This window comes from Cervus canadensis, chromosome 18 (genome assembly GCF_019320065.1).
Source record: "Cervus canadensis isolate Bull #8, Minnesota chromosome 18, ASM1932006v1, whole genome shotgun sequence".
Taxonomy (NCBI): Eukaryota; Metazoa; Chordata; class Mammalia; order Artiodactyla; family Cervidae; genus Cervus; species Cervus canadensis.
In genome coordinates, this window is record NC_057403.1 from 45993209 (window position 1) to 46008885 (window position 15677).

Sequence of the window (15677 nt, forward strand, 5' to 3'; positions counted from 1 at the left end):
GGTAGCTATCATTCATGAGACATCTAGAATGTGCCAGGCACAGCTTCAGAGTTTTTATCCATTGCCTGTGGTTCACTTAATTACTGCCCCCATTTTGCAGACAAGGAAACTGAGGCTCAGTCTGATTCTGGAGCCCATGTGGTTTTTATTTTTTTAATTGGAGTATAATTGCTTTACAATGCTGTTAGTTTCTGCTGTACAAAAATGTAAATCAGCCATATATGTACATATCCCCTCTCCCTCTCGGACTTCCCTCCCTCCCACCCCCATCCCACCATGCTAGGTCATCACAGAGCACCACGTTGAACTCCCTGTGTTATATAGCAGCTTCCCACTGGCTATCTATTTTGCATACAGCAGTATATATATATGTGTCAATACTACCGTCTCAATTTGTCCCACTCTCCCTTTCCCACCCTTGATCTACAAGTCTGTTCTGTGTCTGCATCTCTATTCCTGCCCTGGAACTAGGTTCATCTGTACCACTTTTCTATCACTTATATGTGTTAGAGTGCAGTATTTGTTTTTCTCTTTCTGACATACCTCACCCCGTATGACAGGCTCTAGGTCTATCTACATCACTACAAATGACCCAGTTTTGCTCCTTTCAATGGCTGAGTCACATTCCATTGTATATGTGTGACATATCTTCTTTGTTCACTCATCTGTTGTTGGACTTTAGGTTGCTTCTGTGTCCTGGCTATTGTAAACTGTGCTGCAATGAACACTGGGGTCCATGTGTCCTTTTGGATCGTGGTTTCCTCAAGGTATATGCCCAGTGGTGGGATATCCCACCCTGCGTGGCTGCCACAGAGGTCCACACCCTGCCCCGCGGCGCCCACAGCTGTTGGCAGAAGGCCCGCACGCAGGAAGTGCTCAGTAACAGTAGTTGGGGGCAGACAACACTAGGAACTCCTTGGAAGTCACCTCTCATCCCACATTTACCAAGTTACCACCCAACTTCCAGGAGCTGTGCTGGATTCTAGAAATATCCGTGGAGCTTGGCATGAGATGCACGGCCTTCCCGCACACAGAGGCACTGGCAGTCCCCATCCTGGCATCTTGGGGTTGCCCTTGATCTCCTTTAATCCCTGCAACTGTGGTGCTGGATGCCATCAGCATAAGCAATCATTGTTTACCACATGGGTTTAGGACTGAATTACGTATGAATAAACAAGAGACGGGTAGATGGACAGATGGACAGATACATAAGAAAAACATTCTTTATTTTTCCCTAAATTGAAGTTTGGCTTAATTTTTTTACAGTCTTTATTGAATTTGTTACAATATTGCTCTGCTGTTTTATAATCTGTTTTTCAGCCACAAGGAAGGTATAAGGGACCCTACCTCCCTGACCAGGGATCGAACCAGCACCTCCTGCATTGGTAGGCCAACTCTTAACCACTGGACCACCAGGGAAGTCCCACAAATCACACGCACATACCTTTTAAGAAGCCCCCTCTGAAGTATCCCTTGTGATGGTTTTAATTCTATCCGAGTGTCATCCTCACTGTGATTTTTTATTTGGCCTGGGTACAAGGCCAAGAGTGTTGGGGAGTACGATCTGGCCATGGAGGAGGTCGGAAAGGTGTTAACAAGCTATAAATGACCTTCCCGGCCTATTCAGGCATAAGTAATGTCCCCAAATTGCCTACAGTCAAAACTGCCAATTCCAAGCTGATTGCGATGAATCAGGCTCCCCCTATACGCAATAATGTGATCAATTTCTCATTTCGCTGAATAAATAAGCTGGAGGATGGGGAACTGTCTCTGACCCACCGTTAACCTTCTGCCTCATTATTCATATCAGACCTATGACATGCATGTAAGAAATCCCTGGTTCAATTTTAGCTAATTATTTGTTAGGACTGAAGGCTCTGTGAAGTGTTACTGATGGTACAAGTGCCCAGGGACCTCCAGGCAGAGAAAAGCAGACTGAGAAAGCCTTTGTCTACCAGGAGAGAAGCCCGGAGCAGCAGCCTTTTCTATGCCTGACTCTAAGTTTACGGCTGGTGTGTTCACTTGCGTGTACACGAGTATTTGCCTCTGAATGCGATGCCATAGTAATTTACAACATCTCTGACTATTGTTACCTTGCATTTTTTTCATTGTACTTAGTGAAGATCACCCTTACAGATCAGTTCTTTCATTGGAAATAAATCCTGTCACAGACTTTCCCCTCCCCTCTACCCTACACAGCATAGCCCTGGCATGGGTATTGAAGGACCCATGAGGTTTTGGAAACATTACATTTTGTTGTTGTTGTTTAATTGGCTGGCTGCCTCTGAGAGATTCCTGGGAAAGCTGCAAAAGTAGGTTTGTATGTACGGGGAGGGATAAAGCTCACATGGGGGATTTGGCAGACAGTGCCCTCAGAGATGCTGGGGGCCACTGGCTTGATTCCATCCCAGGGGCCATTGGTGACACCCCTGGAAGAAGATACTGATGGGGACTCCTCTGGAAGGGACTCACTGGCTCAATCTGGAAGACTGGGTGCCTACCCCAGAGAGGGGCCTGGATGGAAGGTTTGTGACTGGTCGCCCTTGCCAGGGGTCCACCTGGAAATCAGGATGGGTGACACCCAAGGACTCTCCCAAGACCAGAAGAGCACAAGCTATTATTGGTGCAGGTGTGTTTCCTTAACAGGATAGAGACCTTCATTGTCCACTGGCTGTCATGGTGCCTTTATAAAGATCTTTTTCATTAATCAAAGTTCCTAAGAGGCTCTCCCAAGCACCTTCACCTCAGGAGACCCAGTGAATCAGCAGCGTCCATTCATTTCATTCAACATACAATTTTTGAATATGAGTCATGCACTGGGCTAGACTCTGAAGGTAATGGAGAAATAGTGTTATCAAGTCAGTACAGTCTTGTCTTCCTGGAGCTTTCTGTCTAGTGTGGAGACAGATTATGTAGAAGACATCACTGTAATGAGGCGATGAGTTGAGGGATTGATGGATTTGGGAAGCCAGAGAGGCTTTCTGGAGGAAGCTCTGAGGATGAAAATCTGTGGGAAAGGAGAGAGGTAGAGAAAGGGGTATGATGGTGGGGAAGAAGGGTGTCCCACTAGAAGAAGCAGCATCGCAGAGGGTATTTCAGGGGTGAGAGGGAACTTGGCAGGCTGGAAGACAGTCTGATCACAGGAGGTAAAAGAAGAGGTCAGAGAAGTAAGTAGGATCAAGGCATGAAGTGTCCCATTTGTCTGCTGCAGGATGTGAATGCTCCAGTTTGGGGGCGGGGGGGCGGTGTGGACTGGGCTCCATTAATAATTGCTTTAGATCATAAACCTAGGATGCTGTTGTTGTTCAGTTGCCCAGTCGTGTCCGACTCTTTGTGACCCCACGGACTGCAGCACGCCAGGCTTCCCTGTCCTTCACTATCTCCCAGAGCTTGCCCAAGTTCATGTCCACTGCATTGGTGATGCCAGCCTAGGATAAGTCTTTTTACGTTTTTTTAAAGATTTATTTTTATTTTTTGATTGTGGTGGGTTTTCACTGCTGCATGCAGGCTTTCTCTAGTTGCCGAGAGTGGGGGTTACTCTTGACTGTGACGCACCAGCTTCTCACTGCAGTGTCTTCTCTAGCTGCAGAGCAGGGGTGGGCTCTAGGGCATGTGGGCTTCTGTAGTTGCCGCTCACAGGCTCTAGAGCTCGGGCTCTGTAATTGGGGCCCATGGGCCCAGTTGCCCCGAGGCAAATGGGACCTTCCCTGACCAGGGACCATACCAGTGTGCCCTGCGCTGCATGGCGGATTCTTAACCACTGGACCACCAGGGAAGCCCTAGGATAAGTCTTTCATCAGGACTACCACACACAAACCAGCATGCGCAGTCACCCTGTTTAAAAGTCAGGTCTGGGAGCTTGAACTTCTTGGATTTTATCCCAAGATCCCTCAAAAGTAAATAAGATCAACTTTGCATCTTAGGAAGATCTACGCCTGTGGCTGAAAGCTGGGAAGAGGGCAGGACTCGATGAAGAGAGGCAAGAAGAAGCTATGCCTTCCCCAAGGTGGGATGGGCCCTAGACTAGGTGGGATTAGCTTCATTTTACAGATGCAAGACCAAGATTCAGAGAGACAAGGATCACTAACAATTGTTGGATGACTGGCTTTACCAAACCAATCAAAGAGAGTTCCATCATGGACCCAATTTTGCTGTCTTCCACTGTGGAGAGCCTATTTTCTGTTTAGGAGATGGGAGTGATACCAAACCTAATATCATGTGTATAAAACCCCAGGAAAGGGAGAAATTGTTGTTTTTAAAAAGAATAGCTGACTCCCAGGGACCAAACCCTGCACATCTTGGCCAAAGAGCTAAAGAATCTGTATTTCTGAAAAGCAGTCATTCAGTGTCTAAATAATTAACTACAAAAATATCCTCCTTCCCCCGGAATAAGAGTGACTGGTCCACCAGTCCTCAATATCATTAGGAGCCACCGCCAGGCACATACACCCAAAGGGCATGCTAATCTCTCTCCCAGGGCTTTGCATATGTTGTTCCTTCTAGCTGCCATGCTCTTCCACTTCACGGTCACATGCTTTTTTCAGGTTTCTGCTCAGATGTGGCCTCCACCAAGAGACATTTCCAGATCATCTTGTCCAACAACCTTGCCCCCGTGATTGTTTTTTGTTTTTTTTTAACTGCCCATCCTAGGGTAGTCAGTTCACCATCTCTTTCCCTCACTAGAACATGAGCTTCCTGAGGGCAGGGACTCTGTATCCTTCACCCCTGTATTTCCAGGGCCTTGCCTACGAGCATGAAATGAACAAATCAGTAGTGAAGTGACTGCTCCCTGGTGAAGATACTTGGAAGAGGCTCCCAAGATGCTGTGAAGGGCCAATCGCAGGAGGATAGAATAGGGCACAGCCACCCCCTGGACCTGTGATTTCCTTCCTCTCCAGTCTTGTATCTCTGAAGCCCAGAAAGGGGCAGACACAGGACTCGGCTGGCTGAGATTTGTTTGGGTGATGGATGAGGGAATGACTTGACTGAGCAGCCTGTTAAATCTCCCCTGGGGTCTGGACAGGAAGCAGATCCAGCTCAGGGGAACTGTGGCATCATGGGTAGTAAAAGTGTCCTCATTATTGGAGTTGCCATCTATTGATTGCTTATTATGTGCCAGACACAGTCTAATCATTCCACATTCATTATCTCATTTAACCCACACAAACCAGCCGTTAATCGGTACTATGATTGTCTCCATTTTACATCTGAGAAAACTGAGACCCATGGAGGTTCAGCAGCCAGCCCAAAATGATACAACATGAACATGGAATAGTCAGGATTACAATTCAGACCAATTGCTTTTCCTGCAAGCAGGGGATGTGTCGGGGGTTCAAACCCTGACCAGGGGTAGGTCATGTTTGGTAAGTGGGCACAGTGGAGGGAGGACTTCTACATGTCCATTTGCAAAGAAGAGGGAGAAGATGAAATTCTCCCCTTGGAGATATGGTAGAGACTACTTCTGATGGTGGAGGCCTAGTGCATCTTCCCTAATACTTTGGGAGATTCCAGCTGAGGAAGAGAAACCATTTCAACTTCTGCATTGATAGCTATAGAACAGCAAACTCTCTCAAGAGAAAACATAAGATACAATTGAGTTTGGACTTCATTGCTTTGTCCATTCATTAATGCAATCGTTTTATTGAGTTCCTACCATGTTCCAGGTGCTGCTTTATGAGCTGGGGTTACATCAGGGTGCTGGGCAGATAGGAGCCCTGCCCTCATGGAACATACCATCTCCTGGGAGAGATGACTATACAGGGTAGGGAAAGGAGGTGGGGGAACAAGCGAGGAGCTGAGAGAACAAAGTTGGAGGGTGCAGAGACTCTTCTAGAGATTTCCACCACAGCAGAGAGCAGGAGAGGCCAGGTAAAAGTGCTAGGCAGGGGTGGGATGAACAACAGCCTGGCTTTAAGAACTGGCATTCATATGTCCAAGAAGGGAGGCCGTGGTGGTGGAGGAAGTGGGTCTCTGTGTTGAAGAGGGGAGCAGAGACTATGTTCAGACTTAAGAAGGAAATCAGTTGCCCAGATGCCTCCAGACAAGGCAGGAGTGGGGCAGAAGTCCTGCTGTAGGACCCTCGGTAAGCTGCGTGCCCAGGAGCTCCATCCATCAAAGTGGATGCCTTTTTCAAGTTCACATCAAGTCCCCTGTGGACCATCAGTCACCCTCAACAGGTCACTTCATAAACATGGCCCGAATGTGTTTCTTCTCATAGGAAGTAGCTTGGTCTCTGGATGGCCAAAGCAGCTATGTCCCTCTCTGAGACTAATACAGCTCTATGGTGGGGACAATCACAGTCAGGTGGCTAACCTTGGGAACCTTGAGGTTCCATCCTCAAACCAGTACAGGTGGGAAACAGCCCCCTAACCTGGTCATGGGAAGAAATGACCTGGGCTCATTTCTCTCCCCAATCTTTAAGATCCCTTTCATGAAGTCATCTCTATTCGTGTTTCAAATTCATCATAAACTCAATTATTAAGCTTTTTCCATTTCTTAAGATTCCTCCAAGAATTTCTGAGGAATAATTGCTGAATGGACTTATATTGTTGCCAGTCAAGGTCTTGCCCCTGAGTGGTCCAGGCTGAGTCTGGGTCCTCCCCTGGCTGAGCCCCTATCCGGGCAGGAAGTGAATGATGAAATTCATGTGAAGAAAAATGAAGGCCTCTCTCTCTACGATCCAACAACCCACCATCTGCTCTGACCCAGAGCCAGGGATCGGTGGCCGGTATCTCCGTGGCTGTTTTCCATGACAACTCACATGCCTGAGCTCATTCATCAATTTCTATGCAACAAAACCAGTTGGTGGAAAACTTGCATGAGTTTCCTGAATCCGGGGGCGAAGGGGCGGGGAACACAGGGAGATACAAGACAGACTTTTCCCGTGATGGTAGGAAAGTTCCAACTCCCCCCACAGGCCTCCCTTCCGGTCCCCAGCCACGGGCTCACTTTTTCCACCGCCTTATCAAGTTCTGATAGGCAGGGACTAATCCAGCATTTGAGAGAAAAGGAAGCTCTGGGAAAACCAGAGCCCACCAGGTCCCCCCCCACCATACACACATGCAGCCCCACAAAGGCTCAGCCCTGCCCTCCAAGCATGACATCAGCTAGCTCAGTCACATCGCCTCATTCCCTGCACACGTAGACTCAGGGAGGAAGCTGAGCAGGACAGGAAGTCATCAGTGACAGAAGGCCATGCATACGTTGACCATGCCTGGCTTTGGCCTCCAAAATGGAGGAGAAAGATGGGACTTCCTGAAAAGGTCTCTGCGTAGCCTCCGAGCATCACTGTTAGTCATTAGTGCTGCTTACTGGGAATTTCTGGTTCTCTTCTCTCCTGGGCCCCAGGGGGCTTCCTGCTCACCAACCCCCACCCATAGGTGAGTGGGACCCTGTGACCAGTGATCAATGGATGTGACAAGCATCAGTGCCTGGCTCAAAATTTAACTGACAGTAGGAAAGCTCCCAGATTTTACTATCACTCTTATTTCTGGTTATGTGATTGGCAGTGGTTGAGATGATGGAAGCTCTGATCATCTGGATGCATGGATGACTACAGGATGAACAAGGCCCTTCCACCAACTGTGATGGACATATAGCAAGGGCAAGAAGCCTTTGATGTTTCTGAAACTTGGTGCTGTTTGTTACTGCCACATAATGTAGCCTATACTGACTGAAACAATGATGGAGAACCATAGAGATAAGTGGAGGAGAGGAAGCTTGGGTTTCAAGTCTCCCAGTTTAGTGCTTGTTCCTCTTAATAATGCTAGCAATAACTTTATGAACTTAAAGCACTTAATTAAATTTTTCTGAGTAGTTATTCTTACCTATAAAATGAGGATAATGATACTTGCCTCTCAACATTCCATGAGGTTTCATTGAGGTAATGCATGTACGGTCTAGCCTGTTGTCTACACTCTACTTGCTGTATTTCATTGATTCTGAAATTTTTTTTCACATTCAACATTTCTGACATTTACAGTCAATGCCATTTTCCAACTAATTGGAAGTTTTGTTTTTCCTTTCTCAGTGGCTTGTAAATAATGCTATTTTACGTTTCAAAGGTCAGAGTTACTTAAACACAATAGTTTGTCATCAGTAATCAGTAGCAATTATTATCTGTCACCTTATCTAGTTGAACTTTTCTGGGTTTGTGTTACATCTGGAAAATGGGAATTATGATCATAATCCGAAAGGAACTGATAAAGTAGAAATGCTTTCAGAAGATTAAGCATTCTGGTAGTAGAATGAATAGTAAAACTCCAGGGGCACTGCCTCCAGGAAGCCTTCCTGACCATATCCTCTCAAAACCTGTGCATTTCAAACATTTCATTCTAGCAGAGCTGTTGAGGATGCAGTATTTAAGGTGTGGCGAGAAATGGTTCAACCAGATGCACACAGCAGTGCCCAGCCAATGCCCAGCCAGTGCAGACCCATGTTGAGATGTGAATTTCATCTCTCAGAAGCCATGAGCTTTCAGACAGCCCATTTCCCCTTTAGGAACCTCAGAGTTATCATCAGCAACATGAGGATATAAATAGATTTCTTACAGGATTATTGTAAGGGCTCAACGAAAAAAGATATAAATGTAGAATACAAAACTATGCTGTCTAGTATTGTAGGCGCTGCCCACATGTGGCTATGAACACTTGAAACGTGGCCAGTCCAAACTGAGTGTGCTATAAAGTATATAATACACACCATATTTCAGAAATTTAGTAAGAAAAAAAGAATGCAAAATATCTCCTTAGTAATATTTACATTAATAATGAAATGATAATATTTTGGATATACTGAGTTAAGTAAAATATACAATTAAGAGCAATTTGATCCATTTCTCTTTTACTATTTCTTATATGACTACTAGAAAATTTTCAGTCACGACTTGCATTAGTGAGGGCATCATATTGGTCTAGAACAAGGCCTGGGCCCTGATAGGTACTCAATAAAATTGGATGGAGACAGACAGAGTGCTGGAGGCTTTCAGGGGAGAATTCCAGGGTTGCCTCGGGGGACTGCAGTGAGGAGAAAAAGAAAACATTTTAACGTGGGGAAAATTGCCCTAATGGTTTCAATATGAAAGAGGAAATGCCTCCCATTTTGATTGTGGGTAGAGATGAGGGGCAGGACGTTCTTTTATCTCCCAACCCTGCCCTTCCTCTGTTAGCCACACTGCTGCTTATGCTTCTCAAGCTTCAGAAACGGTGAATACTATGAACGTTTGTCCTTTTCTCTAAAGTGCCAGCTCCCCGCAAGCAAGCCCCCTATCTGTCATGGTCACATGTTATCCCTGGGATCTATCGTGGTGTCTGGCTCAAACTAGGTACTCAGTAGATGCTTGTGCAAAGAATACATTAATTTCTCTAGAGGGTCGTAAGACATTTGGACAGTTACTGCTCTTTGTTAACCCCCCACATTTGCATATATATAAGTGGTGTTTTCTAAGAGCTAGAGCTTGGAATTCAAGCTCCACCTGCTCAGGCAGGAAGGCATAGAACATCTGTAGCCTCAGTGTTTCCATCTGCCAAATAGGCATACCCCTGTTCCTCCTCCTATTTCCTTCACACAGCTGCTGTGAGATCAGATAACAAAGGTGGCCAATGAATGGAGCAGGTGAGAGATGAGAAGGTGTTCACTCAGCTAACCACAGAAATGAGCTTCTTTCTAGCAACACTGAGAAAGTGAATCTGTGGTCTTGGCTGTGTCAGGCTAAGAGAGAAGCACTGAACTCCTTTCTCTAGGATGACTACCTTCCTTGTATGGGTCTGAGCTGAAAGGATGGAAACACAAATTTGGGCATAGTCTCCAGGAGACAGAGAGTGTACATTTCCACTGACCCTTTAATGACCAGGCATGTGGGGGGCTCCAAAAATATTTTGTACATGACAAATCCCTAGACAGAGGAATGTGATCATAGTCATCATGATAATGATGGGAGTAAAGATGGTCTTTTTTTTCTGTAAAGGAACAAAGTAGAAAGAAATCATGGGGTGAAAGTATAAAAAGATGCATTGTTGTGACACAGGATCATTCAGTAAATAACCGAAGACTTGAATTCAAGTCTGGGTTCCGTGCTTTTGAACCTCTGTTTCCCCAACATGGAGGTGGACTGGTCCCTGTCCCGCCCATCTTGAGGAGTCAATGATAGACGGCACGGCGATGGATGTTAAATCACTTTATGAACTGTGATACCCTTTACAAATGCAAATGTTATTGATTATCATTAGAGCATCTGTCAGCAAAAGAGGTTGTCTCATGAAGCTGTGTTAATTGACCAAAATGATTCGGAGTAAGATTGGGTCAAGGAAACCAGGTAACATGGAGACAACTGAGAATTAGACCAGAATGATTTCCAAGCAACGTGAATACACAGGAACTCAGGCTGCAGATGGCTCAGGAGCAGAGCTGGGTTCAGAGCGTTAGTCCTGGGCAGATGGAGGCAAGGGACGTTGTCTTGGCCTCTGAATAACCAGGGAAGTGAGGCTAAACCTCCCTGATTCCCACTGTTCCATATTCTAGACTCCAAACTGTGCCCTGCAGATGGTGGCTTCCGTGGGGGGCCCAGGCGTGTTTCAGTTTGAGGACACAATGTGTGGAGTGCTGGAGCAGAAGTGTCTAATAAATGGTTGGCGTGGGTCTCTGGACATCAAACAGTTCTTAGGAATAATATTTTGAGGAGCTAAGTGTCAATGAATGGAAACACATGGATTAAATTTCCATGAAATACATATGGATGTAAAAATGAAAGAAAAGCTTCGGGCACTGCGTGCTAAGATTCAATTGACCTAGAACCAAATAAAATAAAAACTTCAGAGGAAGTGGACCTACCCCAGAAAGATTCTCTTCCTCTAGCCCCTAAGAGCACCCTAGAATAGCACCCTTAATTCTAGTAAACTGAGGGATGAGGAAAGAATGGAGAAGAGTGAGTGAGAGAGAGGGGGGTCCCCAACCGGACAAGCCACAAAGTTGTCCTAGATGGGGCTGTTAACACTCCTGCTTTTACTCCATGTTGCCTTGGGACAGAGGGAGCAAATACGACAGTCTACCCAACCTCTGGCTTTGAAACGGCAGGTGAAAGCATTTGTCGCTCAGTCGTGTCCAACTCTGCCACCACATGGACTGTAGCCGGCCAGGCTCCTCTGTCCGTGGGGTTTTCCAGGCAAGAAAGCGAGAGTGGGTAGCCATTCCCTTTGCCAGGGGATCTTCCCGACCCAGGGATCAAGCCCAGGTCTCCTGCTTTGCAGGCAGATCTTTATGGTCTGAGCCACCAGGAAAGCCCAGAGTGGCAGGTAACAGGGTGATTTAGAAAGCCAGCAGCCATTTCTCAGGCCCCGCTCAGCGAGCGAGCTCCCAGAGCTGACTGTGATGCATCAGAAGAAATGCAAGCTAAATAATGTTTAATTGACAGAGCAGCTTGTTTACTTTTGAATAATTGCACTAAATTGCAGTGCTTAAAAAGTACTTAGACTTTGCAACTTGGCTCTGCCGGCCTGCTCAAGTGGGGATGGCGGGGGCGGGCCTGGGAAAGGGTGGAAGACCCTTGGAGCAGGCAGAGGGGCGAATGGGTTGCAAGGCAAGTCTGTGGGGTGATTGGCCATGAGCCTATTTCTTCCCGAGGTCTTGCTGGGGCTCTTGTGTCAAGCAGCAGCTCACCCAAGTTCTCTCTGAGCTTCAACACCAACCCCCCCTCCCCAGGACAGAGTGCTTTGTCCTCAGGAAGTGGACCCTTCTACAGCCCTGGCAGGTACTCATGCCTGTGGCCGACATGGTGGTGTTACAACAGTTCTGAAAACAGTTCTGAAAACTTGTAACTTTGAGCAGAAGCATCATCGCCATCAAGACCAGGAAACCAGGCAGTCTGTGCTTGAACCCCGGGCCCCCAGGAAATGTGCACATGTGTACAACCAGAGGTGATTCTCAGCAGGTCACTGAGGCACTGAAATTCTTCTGCACTGGTTGGGACACAGCTTCAGCCTGAGCTCCTGAGTGCCGCCTGCCTTCCTGGCTGTCCCAAACCCTTCTCTGGGACTTCCAAGACCACTCCAGAAATGAATGAGCCAACCCTGGGTACCAAAGGCATCCTTTAGGACCTGTCCAGGGAGATAGTGAAGGACAGGAAAGACTGGCATGCTGCAGTCCATGGGGTCGCAAAGAGTCAGACACGACTTAGCGACTTAACAACCACCACCAGTACCTGGGCGGTGGCCACTCTGGCTGGCGATGCCACAGTACAGGACATGTTCAATGCTGTCACATCATTCTGCTGACTGCCTGTGACCAGGTACGTGACTGATGCAGAAGCCTGCCAGGTGGGGAATTTTCATGGAAGCCAATGTCACCAGACTGTCTCTGTCAGACCCTGGCTCACACCATCCACCCCATCCCCCCATCTCCGTCACCTCAATCCCAGGCTGGGCCATTTAAAACATTTGGCACTACAGGCAAAATAGCTAAGCTTTATAATATGTTTCTCCAGGGCCTGTGAAAAATGCTGAGAACTGAAAAAAAAATCTTTTTGGCTTCCAAATACAAAAAGAAAACCTCAAAATTAAAATTAATGCATGTTTAAATGTCTACAAGCTGTAACATTACGTCAATGACTCACCTATAAGCCAACTCAATTTGTATATAGTTATATAAAAAAATGGGTTTAATGTGGACTGGGGGTGAGTTTTAATTGGTTTGATGAGGGGCTGAGCCTTCTAAACAAAGAGTCTCTGGGGTCAACGGGTCATGAATGCCATGAACTCAGTAACAGTAAGACAGCTCCAGAACCTGTGGTCCATAGGCATGCTCCCCTGAGCCACTGACCATCGCTTCTCAAATTGCGTCCTTCCTTGAACTTTAACATGACAAGATATCCCCTTTTCCCACTCCTCTGACAGTTTGTTGCTAGTTCTCTTGCTGTAATTTTTTTTTTTTTTTGGATGGGGCTGAAGAAAAACTTTAATGCACTAAAAAATGTGTTCTTGGATGTGAAGACTCAGTGTGTCTATTCCACCCAAATTAATTGAGATTTTTATAACTTTCTTCAAAAAAACTTTTTTACCATGATAAAAGTTACATAAAACCAGTACATGGAAGCAACCTAAATGTTCATCAGCAGAGGAATGGATAAAGAAGATATGGTATATATAAACAATGGAATATTACTCAGCAATAAAAAGGAACAAAGCTATGCCATTCGCAGAGATGTGGATGGATCTAGAGTCTGTCACACAGAGTGAAGTAAGTCAGAAAGAGAAAAACAAATATCATATATTAACGCATACGAGTGGAATCTATAAAAATGGTACAGATGAACTTATTTGCAAAGCAGAAATAGACACAGACATAGGGAACAAACATACGGATGCCAAGGGGGAAGGAGGGGTGGGATGAATTGCTGTGGTATTTTTGATATTTGATATTGAACTGTGAGTGTCTGTCCCAAATAGGCCTCAGCTCTCTCCACTCACTCTCTCCTTCCGAAAGATCATCCGCCCTGATCGTGTCAGCTGTCGCCTCGATGTGGCCGCCTTCCAAATCCATGTCCCCAGCTCCAGCCTTCAGCTGAGTCCAGACTCCTATCTCCAAGTGTGGATTGAATGCTTCCTCTCCGATATCCCCCACAAGCCTCCTGCTCAGCACGGCCGGAAGCCACCCGGCCTTCACCCAAAGAGCTGGACTCCGCACCTCCAGCCACACCCTGCCTTTCTCTCGCTAACAATATCAAAGACATTTTCCCCTTCCCTGAGAATTCAAATTCAAAGTCATCCCTGACCTCTTCCTCTTCTTGATCCTTTCCATCCATTAGCCCACCCCTTCCTGCATGATTTTTCTGTCCTTTTATTAGTGTTCCCGTGGTCCGTCCTTCTCATACCCAGTCCCACCTTCTCAGTCTAGGACCCAGTGGGCAAGTCAGGTTCTTTGCAAGTCCCAGCTCTGACCCATAGATGGTGACCACCTGGAGTACAAGGTGGAGAATGGGACAGGAGGCTGTGATCGATTAGTGATGTCTGCCATGGACACCGAAACAGAGGGAGGCGGCAAGAGTTCTGCCATCCAGTCTTGGCCTTTTCAAGTGGGAACTTGCCTGGAGGTGAGCTGCTACCTGCCTGGCCTCCCAGCCTCCAAGGGCTCCCCTCTTTCATACTTTTCCGTGCATAAGATCAACACTTGCATCCAACAGGCTCCCTGCCCAGAAATCACCTTTGACCAGTTACCTGACATGAGGCCAAGCCCACACTTGTGGACTTGCATTTATTTTATTTATTTATTTTTGGCTGATCTGGGATCTTAACTCCCTGACTAGGAAAAGAACCCACACCCCACCGCATTAGAAGGCAGAGTCTTAAACCACTGAACCACCAAGGAAGTCCATGGGCTGGCAGTCAAAGTCTGTTTGGTCTGACCCCAGCTTTCTTCTCTCTCTTCTGTTTCCCACTAACCCCCAGCGCCAGAACCTTGCTCCAGCTAACCAGACTAGTCATCGCTCCCTGACTGCGTCTTGCTCCTCCCACCTCCACATTATTGCTCACAGCCGTCTAACAGCCTGGAGTCCCCTCCTCTTTCCACTCCCACCTACCCACATCTTCCACCCAAGTGTCAGGCTTAGCTTAATAATAGCAGACTTATTGAATGTTCTCTCTGTGACGAGAGTGATTCTAAGTGATTCGCTCCGATGAACTCATCTGACCCCTGCAACAACAGTATGAGAGAAATATCTATTGCGATCATTTCTATTTTATAGATGAGGAAACTGAGGCACGGAGAGGTGTGATAACTAGCCCAACGTCACACAGCTTATAAGGAGGAGAGGTGGAGTAGGAGCCCAGGAAGTCTAGCTCCAGAGTCTGCACCTTGGTTACCTTGTCCCTTAACTCCCACCTGTTCCAGGCAGACCTCTTTACTATCCAGCCCCTCCTCTGTGGTGACTCTTGTCTGTACCACTTAGTTTTCACCAGATGCTGTCTTCGTTCAATTCCTTTAGCCTCCTCTGCTGTATTTCATATTTCAGCGAGGACAAATCAAACCATGGGTCAGTAGTAATAACATTAATGACATAACAACCAGCATTCATTATGTCCCTCCCGCATATTGGGAATGCCTTCTCATAGTGCTCTGTCAGCATTATTTTATCTTTACCCTGGGACGCAGGAGGGTATTATTATCCATACTTTTCATATAAGGGAACTGAGACCAGAAAAGTTAAGAAATGTACTCAAGCTCACACAAAGATCAGCCACCCTTTTCTCCTTACTCCACAACTTCCTTTTTCTGGGTTTACGAGGAAGAAGTGAGTGTGGGGAAGGAGTAAATGGTGGGTTTCTCTCTTCTGTCCCACTGCAAGTAAGTATCAAGTGGATGAGACCCCCACGCAGGGCACAGGAGGACACTGGTGTCCAGAGGTGCATGACAGAACCACAGACTCAGGGTAAATGTGTCATAAAAGTGCACACGATATGGGTGATGCCTGGTCCAGACACACCCCCATCATTTCTGTTTCTCTTTTCTCAGATATATATATTTTTTCATTTATCTCTTTCTCCCCAATCTCACCACCTCCTTTAAAATATGATTTTACGTCTCTCTGTGGGAATATGCGTGCTAGGCCCTCTACATGGAGCAAGCGCCCCCACCCAGCCAGCTCTGAGCCAGGAGACGCGTGGCGGATGCCCAGGTGTAGAAGTCTGGGG